The 10136-nt window shown below is 45.2% G+C and overlaps 1 non-coding gene across 1 annotated transcript; it reads right to left on the bottom strand.

Annotated features, from left to right (window-relative positions):
* Window positions 1-8839: 8839 nt before the first annotated feature.
* On the bottom strand, window positions 8840-8912 carry TRNAC-ACA (transfer RNA cysteine (anticodon ACA)). Its single transcript has one exon. It is a non-coding gene; the product is annotated as a tRNA-Cys (tRNA).
* Between the last annotated feature and the right edge of the window lie 1224 nt (window positions 8913-10136).

The raw sequence follows: 10136 nt of genomic DNA, 5'->3' as shown, positions 1-10136 counted from the left end.
TCAAGTAACTTGTTCAAAGTCGCAGAGCTGGACAGTGGTAGGCAAGCTCAACGGCCAGTTAAAACAGGAACACAAAGCTGCTTCTTGAACTATTGTTGCTTTTGAACAGAAGCAGTGGCGTGTGGCCAACAGCAAAGAATCCTATTTTTCCTCAGGAACAAGGTCATCCTGCCCTTTGGCCATGCCCTCCTAGGTCCTGAGGTTCAAGAACTGACCCATAAGTTGCAGTGAAAGATGCCTAGGCCTGGGTTCTTTGCGCGCCTCATTGCCCTGCGGGAACGGCGACAAGGCCGTCACTGAGTGTGTGTAGAGGGTGCTGTGCGCCAGGCACTCTTTCGTGCTTCACACACAATAAACAATCGGTAACACAATGGGGAATGTTTAACAACCAGCTCGCTTGGGAAAGCCCCTCATCTGTTAGCACTTGGCAGTTTCCATGGTGTAAGTGCTCCCACCTCCCACCATGGCCAACACAGCATGGAACTGGAGAGGCATGGGCAGAGCTGGTACTAAGAGGGGCTCCAGTGAGGGTGCAGAAGAACCCTCCTAGCTCCATTCGTGGGACTGTAAACTGGTACAGCCACTATGGAGAACAGTATGGATGTTCCTTAAAAAACTAGACAGAGCTATTGCATGACCATGCACTCCCACTCCAGAGCATCTATCCTGAGGAAACTATCATTTGAAAAGATCCATGCACTCCAATGTTCACAACAGCACTATTCATAGTAGCCAGGACGCGGAAGCAACCTAAATGTGCATTGGCAGATGAATGGACAGGGAAGATGTGGTGCATATACGCAGCGGAATACTACTGGCCGTGAAAAGAGTGAAATAATGTCATTTGCAGCAACAGGGGTGAACCTAAAGATTATCATACTAAGTGAAGTCAATCAGAAGAGAAAGACAAATACCATATGATATCACGGTATCTAAAGTGGAATAAGGAGTATGTGGACTCTCAAGTATTACAGAAATGAACTTACAAAACAGAAATAGACTCACAGCCACAGAAAACAAACTTATGGTTACCAACGAGGAAAGGAGATGGGGGAGGGATGAATCAGGAGTTCTGAACCAGCAGACACAAACTATGATGTAGATAGAAAAACAGCTAAGTCCTACTGTACAGCACAGGGAGCTGTAATCTGTATCCTGTGTGTGCGTGTGTGCTCAGTCACTTAGGTCATATCTGACACCCCATAGACTGTAGCCCTCCAGGCTACAGTGTCTGACACCCCATACAGTCACCCCATAGACTGTAGCCCTCCAGGCTCCTCTGTCCATGGGATTCTCCAGGTAAGAGTACTGGAGTGGGTTGCCATGCCCTCCTCCAGGGGATCTTCCCAACCCAGGGATCAAACTCACATCTCCTGCATTGCACGCAGATTCTTTATTTACTGAGCCACCTGGGAAGCCCTGTCCTGTAATAAACCATAAAGGAAAAGAATATGAAAAATAATATGTATATGTATAACTGAATCAATTTACTGTATACCAGAAACTAACACAGCATTGTAAATCAACTATACTTCAATTTCAAAAAGTGGCTTCAGCACATCAACTGTTAATAACTCACAGCATCTGATGCCCTGAGCCCAGGTCTCTGTTCTAACTCTTCTCGTCCCGATTTCCCAGGGCCAGATCCACATTCAGCCAGACAGCGAGGTTCTCAAGGGCCGGGAGCCTGAGGCAAAGCATTAGCAACAGGCACACACTAAGTGACAGCAAATATTTGGAGAGTTGAACCTAATGCTTTGATTTGAGTGGAATCAACTATTAAATACTTTGTCCAAGGTCACCCAAGTAACCAGCAGCAGAGGGCACAACTTGAAGCCATGACTCTTGGCTTTGGAATTCTATCTTCAAAAGTTTCAGTGTGAATTCTGAGGTTATTGCCACATCTGAGAAAGGAGATGGAAGGCTCTGATCATCCCTGGGAAGAAAGCAGAGGGGCTGTGTGTGTACACTTTGCATCATCGATGCACCAAGGTGAGGTTTGCAGAGCACTTCCTAGTTTTTAAGATTTTTTCACTTGCAGGATCTCAATGGTTCCTAAGTTCTGGTAGCGTTCCCTTTAGGGCAACCCAAAGGTTCACTGGTCATGAACCTTTGAGAATGTTAATACTTAGGCATATGTTTACTTATCTATTTTTGGCCACACTGCATGGCATATGGGATCTTAAATCCCCAACCAGGGATTGAACCTGTGCCCCCTGAAATGGAAGCATGGAATCTTAACCACTGAACTACCAGGGAAGTCCCTTTTAGGCATTTATTTTAATATGTACTCAGAAAATTTTCTAGCACATTATATTAGAAATAGGTCATTGAAATTGACAAACAGCAAATGAGTGGCTTCAACAGGAATAAAAGTTTACCTCTCCTTAGGTAAAAGTCAAGGGGCAAGATCAAGTCCCTACCTCCTCCTATCTCTGCTGCGCAGAATTTCCATTTTCAGAAAGGTCATCTCAAGGTCTAATCTAGTTGCTGCAGCTCCAGCCATCAGGCCTACATTCCAGACAGCAAGAAACAGAACAGAAAAGGAAAAAAAAAAAAAACACAGACTCATTCTTCTCCTTTGACTCATACCTTTTGTTCCCATCATTTGATCAGGCCAGGTTATAAAATCACACTTAGCCGAAAGAGAGACCAGGACAGTAAGTTGTTATTCCAAGCAGCCTGGTGGCCACACAAAGAAATCAGGCTGCTTCTACAGGGAAGAAAGGGACAGTCATTTTGGTGTAAGAGACCTTGGTCTTTGCTATACACACACACCCCCAAACTGTGATTTCATTGATATTGTTGCTTAGTATGAGATTCAAGTTTTTGAAAGATAAGAATTGAAAGAAAATTGTTAAGTAAATGAAGTCCAGGTGGCATGCGGATGTGGTAACAGTCAGGAAGGTGGTCAGAAGTGGAGAAGTTGGCTCAGCCTGAAGAGCATCTTTCCTTGCTCCTCTGGGACCCAGAGGTTGGTGGTCAGTAGGGTGGCATCTCTGCCCTCCTCCTTCTGTGAAGGAAAGGTTGTGGCTCACGCTCACCACTTTTCACTGCTTTTCCCAGGACTTTGGCAGCCACCACTGACAGCTCCCCCAGCAGCTCCCCCATCTTGCTAGTCCATCCCCCACTAGAGGTTGCAAAGATGAGACACTCAGTGCCCCAGTATCCTGGCAGCTTGGGGTCCCCCTGGAGACCCAGGTCTGGCCAATGAGAGGTAAACAATAAAAGGTCAAAACAAGACAGGGAACTGCCCTGATGTTTGGGACTATTATTGATGTCAATATTGACTCTGGATCCCGGTGGATTTCAGGGCCACACACACTGCAAGGAACTGGTCACAGCTGCTCCAACAGCTTGAAATGGAACTCAACCAATAACTTGTACCTTGAATGGTGACGAGGAAAACAAGTGCCAAGGGTAATGCCTAGCACATAGTGGGCACCTAGCATATATTTCTTATCATAAAAATTCCGCACATGTGCCTTTTTCCTGTGGTCATTCTTCTACTAAAAGTGTTTAAGACCTGGAAAGGCTCAAACCAGTGCCGGCACACAGCAAGCCTTCCGTTATTGTTCATTACAGTTATTGTTATCATAGCCTTTTGGGGATCGTCATCGTTCATTCATTCAACGATCATCTAATTGCACACCCGTGTGTGCCAGGTGCCGTCTTGGCCCTGTAGAGTCAGTAGTGAAAGAGGTTGGACGGTTCAAGAGGGAGGGGGTATATATATTCATATAGCTGATTCACTTCACTGTACAGCAGAAACTAATACAACATCGTAAAACAAATAAAAAGGGTGAGTTTTTGTCCTACAGCCCAGGTTCTAAACCATCCATCCCACATTTAATTAACAAGGATTGGGATATATGCCAGGCACCATGCAAGCATGAACTGGGGACACTGAGCTTAGCCTGGGGTGCCCTAGAGAGCAGTTGTCATGAGCTGGGACCTCAGGAACTAGCTGGAGTCAGCCTAGCTTGGAATAGGGAAGTCCACCCAGGACTGCTCAGTAAACCGTGCATGAAGACCAGTGGGCCAGCTTGTCAGGCCTCGGCTCCCAGGCCCAGAATTTGGGACAAGGCCAGATTGGCTCAGAGCGAGCCAGGCATTAGCAGATGCCTCTGCAATGAAGGCTGGGTACCACTCCCGGCCACCTCCCTGACCTCCCTGGGCATCCCCTTTGTGTAACAGCTGTCCCCCATGCCGAGCCCTTTGGGATCCAGTTTCTGTGGAGGTTGACTTGCAAAACCCAGTGTATTGTCCTGAAACAGCAGGCTCTGGGGAGGGCTCAATGCAGTCATGGCCGGCACGTCTCTGTATTCCACCCTGAAAAGAATTACGTTCCCTCAATAGATGGTGCCCATTATGTGCCAACATCCAAGGCTTTTAATTGACTCAGGCTTAATTAATGATTTGGAGAACATTCACGGCTAGCCTGGGGCTCCAAGAGAAGGGGATGGGGGATGACTAATAACGTGAAGGATTTTATGGGCACGTTCCGTTCAACTGTTGCTAGGTCCAGGGTGGCGATGCCTTTGAAGTGTGACAACACAGGGTGGAATGGGAAAATATTTGATGAGGAAACCCAGATTTGTCCCCTGTCTTGCGTCTTCTTTCCTGCTACTCAAGTCGGAAGATGCAGCTTGAGTCACATCTACTACCCACTTTTTTGTTCCATTTGAAGAACACCCATTTCTTTCTTGGTCCTGAGCGTCCTTTGACAGAGATCCCTGATCGACCTGCCTTGTCCTTGGTGGTTTCAAGAGGCTTCAGTTTGCTTTTGTTCCCAGGGAATTCTGCAAGATTTTCGAGTGTCTTCTTCAGTTTCTAAGATAATTGAATGCAAGTTCTGTGAACATTTTATGGGGATTTCATTAGCATGCCATGAGAGTTAGTTAAAAGTTCCATGGAAGTTGAGGGAGTGTTTCTAGTAGAATTCCATGATATTTCTGTGAGAATTCATTAAGGATTGCACAGCAACTCTGGGAGGTTTTCATGAAAATTCATTGAGAATTCCCCAGGTCTTCTATGACCATACTATGGGACTTGGGGAAGACTTCTGTGAGAAAGAGGAGCAAGCGACAGGAGAATTCTAGGGGCAGCCTCCCAAAAGTGTAGCAGGCCTTCCAGGAATGCTTAGGAAATAGTCCATGAAGATCTGCTACAAAAATTCCATACAAAAGTTTCTGGAATTCCATTGGAATTCTTTGAGAATGTTGTAAGAATTTTAAGAGCATTCATAATAGAATTTTCTGTAGGAGTTGCTATTGATTTAGCCTTGCTTTTCATTCGTGTCAGAACTTGAGCTTCTGGATCAGTGAGGCTACCAAGAAAAGTGGCCCCTAGTTTGTCTTTTTTTTCTCTGTTTCACTAAAAAAATATTTTTCCCACTTAAAAAATACAAGAAACACCCTTGCTTTTGATACCTGCTGAGGGTCTGAAAGCAATAGGTAGATGACCGACTATGGAAAGATGAAACAAAAAAGTGGAAGAGTTGGGATCCTTGGAAGAGGGGAAAAAATCATCAAATCTCCTTCCTTTCCCTAAGAATGCTTGTTGTGAAGAATATTTGTTGCTCAGCCTATTCACACTGGTGTCACACTGGTCTGGTGTCAAGGACACTGGAGTAGGGGCCCAGCGACCTGGGTACTAGTTCCAGCCATGCCATTAACTAACTGCTTAACCTTGGGCTGGTCTCTGGTCTGTTTCTCCTTTTGTGAAATAAGAAGCACCGGGCTAGGAAACCTCCAAGAATTCTTCCAACTTGGTCAGCCTGTGATTCTGCAACACAATGGTGGTGATGATGATGGTGGTGGTGGTGTTGATGGGGATGACGGTGACTATGGTGGTGGTGATGACAGCGGTGATGCTGGTCATGGGGATCATGGTGAGGATGATGATGATTGCTGAGATTATAATGATGGTGGTGATGACGGTGGTTGTGGTGATAATGATGGTGGTGATGGTGGTCCTAGTGGTAATAATGGTGGAGATGACGATGGCTGTTGAGATGATGACAATGGTGGTGATTTTGGTGGTGGTGGTGATGATAACAATAATCACCATCATCAAGCACTTATTATTACCGCTATGTTCTGGTATTGTGTTAAGTACTTTGCTTTCTCTTTTTTCAGTCCCTACATCAATCCTATGACATAAGAACTATATCTTTTTATGCCTTCTAGTTTATAGATAAGGATACTGAAGGTCCCAGAGATTTATCAAGATCACATGTCTAATAACCTGTAGAATCAGCTTCCAACAGATAACCCGCCCCACTTCCCAGACCTCTCTTAGGCACCACACAACGTTGTTCCTTCTACCACTTGCTGCCCTAATCTTTAGACGCTGAAGAAATTTCTCCAATGTCTGATAACAAAAGAAGCAAATAGGACTTGTCAGATCAAAGTCTCCCTGATGTTTTCAACCATCAGGAACTCCTTTTCCCACCCCTCCTCACTTCCTCATCCCTGTTCCATCACTTCAGTTTGACTTGCTTCTTTTGTTTGCTCATTCCTCCTCCAGAATCCCACCAACCACATTCCCCATGTGTTCCATCCTGCACACACTGCCTGGTGATTTTCTACAAGCCATATGTTCTTATCACAATGTTATTATGCTCAGAAGTCTCCAGCATCTCCCACTAAGGGCTAAGAGACTAAACCAAACTCTTGACAGCTCCTTAGTGTATCCTCCAGGACCTCCAAAATCTGGGTGCTTCTTGCTTAACCAGCCTCATCTCTTGCTATAGCTCCTTAACACCCCGGGCTAAATTCCACCTCTGTGACTTTACTAGGAATACCCTTCTGCCTAGAATGGCTTCCTCCTCTTCCTCCTCCCTGCCTCTTTCCACACTGGGGCCTCCCAGACTTCTCCAATGTGCATCCCAGAACTTTCACATGTTGTTCATTACAAAGTAGCATGTTCTCATGCAGGCAGCTTACCTTTTGAGTCCCTCTTCTCTTGTGAAATGGACACAGGATAAATCCCTAAAGGTGAAGACCACATCCTCACCCAGACCTGGCCCTGCAACTGACCAGCACATGACCTTGGGCAAGATACTTTACCTCTCCCAGATACTACCCTCACCTCATAAAAGATGAGAATGGGAACAATAAATCCTAGTTGGCAGAGGTAAAGAGCAATATGAAATGGGATAAAATGGAAAAATCTTCCTGATATACTTTGAAAGTTTTAAAGATGACTGGGTGTCAAGCACAAGTATGCTGCAGAGGTGTTTGGCAAGATGGGTCAATTCAGTCCCCCTACTCCATCCACATCCCCCAGCACACTGCGGAGGACCTATAGTATTTCCTTGTGGCTCAGCTGGTAAAGAATCCGCCTGCAAGGCGGAAGATCTGAGTTTGATCCCTAGGTTGGGAAGATCCCCTGGAGAAGGGAAAGGCTACCCACTCCAGTATTCTAGCCTGGAGAATTCTATGGACTGTATAGTCCATGGGGTCACAAAGAGTCAGACATGACTGAGAGACTTTCACTTTTCACTTATAGTACAATAGTCTGCATTTGGAGCTTGGCGTCATGGACACCTTAAATTCTTCTTATCTCCTTTAATGATCCTAATTCCTTTCAGGAAGCTGCTGCCATGATCCCTGTGCCACAGTGGAGGACACTGAGGCTTAGAGATAGCCCTCGAGGCTGTGTTGGTCCATCTGACTTACTCCTCGCTGTCTGGCTTTGCTGTCCCTCCACTGAGTGGCTGAATGGTCCTTGACCAAGCAGATCTCCTGGTTGCCTGACCTGGGGTGTCTCTGTGCCCCAAAACGGACCACACCCTTTCCTTCAAGGAAAGCCTGCTGTCCAAACTCCCACAAGAAGTGGTTCCTAACCAGCAATGGGACAGACTGATCTACAGGCTGAGTCTACATCCCCCTTGCTCAAGAGGGGGTGTCTTAAAATATCTATGGACCTTTACAGGAAGAGAGTAGGTTTGTAATAATCACTGGATTCATCATGTCAAAGCCAAGGAGAAGGTCTGAGCTGAGAAGGACTTTAGTCCCTCTATTCTGAAGGAAACACGGGTTCAGAGAAGAGGAGTGATTTGCCCAAGCCCTTGGTAGAGCCAGAGGCGGATCTGTAGCCTCAGTGGCAGCTCACTACTTGATGTCATGTCTAACTTCTCTGAATCCTGTTTCTGCAAGACTTTGCCCTCTTCGTGGACTAATCTCATCAGCTTCTTTGTATTTTAATGGGTGATAACGTTGGGTCTTATTACACTTTCAGACAGCATCTGTCATTTTCATTTACAATATTCCCACCACGTTCCAGCCCTGCTCTTGTCATCATGAAAATTATAGTCAAAAGATGAAGGAGACAAAGTCTCTTTTCTCCTTAAGGAATTCAGTGAGACATAGACACCTGACAGGGGTCAAGTCAAATACGGACTTGTTTTTCTCTCACATGAGAATTCCTGAACGAGCAGGTCCAGGATCTGGGACTCAGGGTGCATGCCTCCTCCACTATGGACTCCAACATGAGGGTTCTTGTCCTCATGGTAACAGGGAGTATTCTCCTCCACACTGACCCTCAGGGTGTCTTTCTGATCAGGAAAAAGGGATAAATGCAAGGGGCAAAAGTGTAAGACCTTTCCTGGGAAGTTTTCCCCATACCTTCCACTGGTCACTGCAAACTTCATGAGAGGCTGGGAAATTGTATGTGTATCTGAGTTAGTACACTGCTAAGTGAATGAAGTTGCTCAGTTGTGTCTGACTCTTTGTGACCCCATGGACTGTATGTAGCCTACCAGGCTCCTCCGTCCGTGGGATTTTCCAGCCAAGAATACTGGAATGAGTTGCCATTTCCTTCTCCAGGAGATCTTCCTGACCCAGGGATTGAACCTGGGTCTCCTGCATTGTAGGCAGACGCTTTACCATCTGAGCCACCAGGGAAGTCACACTGCTAAATGTACCCTAAAAGATTAGAGTGTTCTTGGAAAGAAAGAAGGAGAGTAGATAGTGACTAGATTACCTGCCATCTCTGTCACAACAAGGTCAAAAATTTCCTAAAATTGTATTGTATGGGAAGAGAGTCCATAACATTCCCTAAATTTTCAGGAGGATGCATTGGTTGGGGAATCTTTGACACAAATGGAGATTCAAGAGACAGCAATTCTAATAGCTGAACTTGGGTTCTTCATGCCCACCCCTAGTCAATTTATTGAGGGTTATCAGCATGGGGCTGTGGTGTGGAATATTAGGTAAGCCATACAAGCTTCCAAGGCAGGGGATCTGATTTACAGACCCAGCACTTCCACAGTCCAGCTGTGTGACCTTGGGAAAGTGTCATAACTCCTCTGAGCCTGAGTTTCTTGGTCAGTTAAAGAGGAGGGGGAAAAAAACTACCTTTAAATTTTATAAGAAGACTTCTGTTTCTTACAAAGCAGTAGAAATAGGGATAAGATTTAGCCTTCCCTAAAAACCCAGATAAAGCTTGAGAAACAACAATTTTCAGATATTGGACATTAGGCAGTACAATCCCTGAAAAAGTGAAAAAAAAAACGAGAGGTTCCTTACAATTGCACAGATTATTGCCTAGAGGCCATTTCCAGAGAGTTGTGCAGGGAAGTGGAGTCCAGGTAAAACTTGGCAGGGGCCATGGGCTGGAGAATGGAGTTGGGAGTTCGGGTGTACAATGAGACTGGAGTATACAGGGCGGAACACTAGCAAGGAGAGAATGCACACAAAGATCTGCAGACAGTCCCTCTGGAATCTTCACCTGAGGTCTGCTCAGCACATGCATCTTTGGAAACCACCCTCCACTAAGGCATGAGAGGGAAAAAATCCTTAGAATTTAAATGGGCCAGGAATAGTTGGAGTTCTTATCAACCAGAGTAGAAAAATCTTATAGTTCAAAGGACTTTAGGTAGAATGTGCAGAAGGGTATTTATTGCCTCAGGAGTGGGTAAAATTAGCTCTAGAGTAAAGGCCTCCCTGATACCATCTAAAAGATTAAACACAAGCACCAAAAGGAACAAATAGTTTCCAAGTCACTTAACTACGTCACAGAAAAAAAGCTCAAGAATACATCAAATATAAAAATATCTTGCACACAATAAAATAAAAATCATAATAGATGGCATAAAACATTACCAGGAATGTAAAGAAAAAGGAAAA

Source organism: Bos indicus, chromosome 6 (assembly GCF_029378745.1).
Source record: "Bos indicus isolate NIAB-ARS_2022 breed Sahiwal x Tharparkar chromosome 6, NIAB-ARS_B.indTharparkar_mat_pri_1.0, whole genome shotgun sequence".
In the NCBI taxonomy this organism is placed as follows: Eukaryota; Metazoa; Chordata; class Mammalia; order Artiodactyla; family Bovidae; genus Bos; species Bos indicus.
Note: the sequence above shows the minus strand (reverse complement) of the source record. Positions and strands in the feature narration are given on the sequence as shown.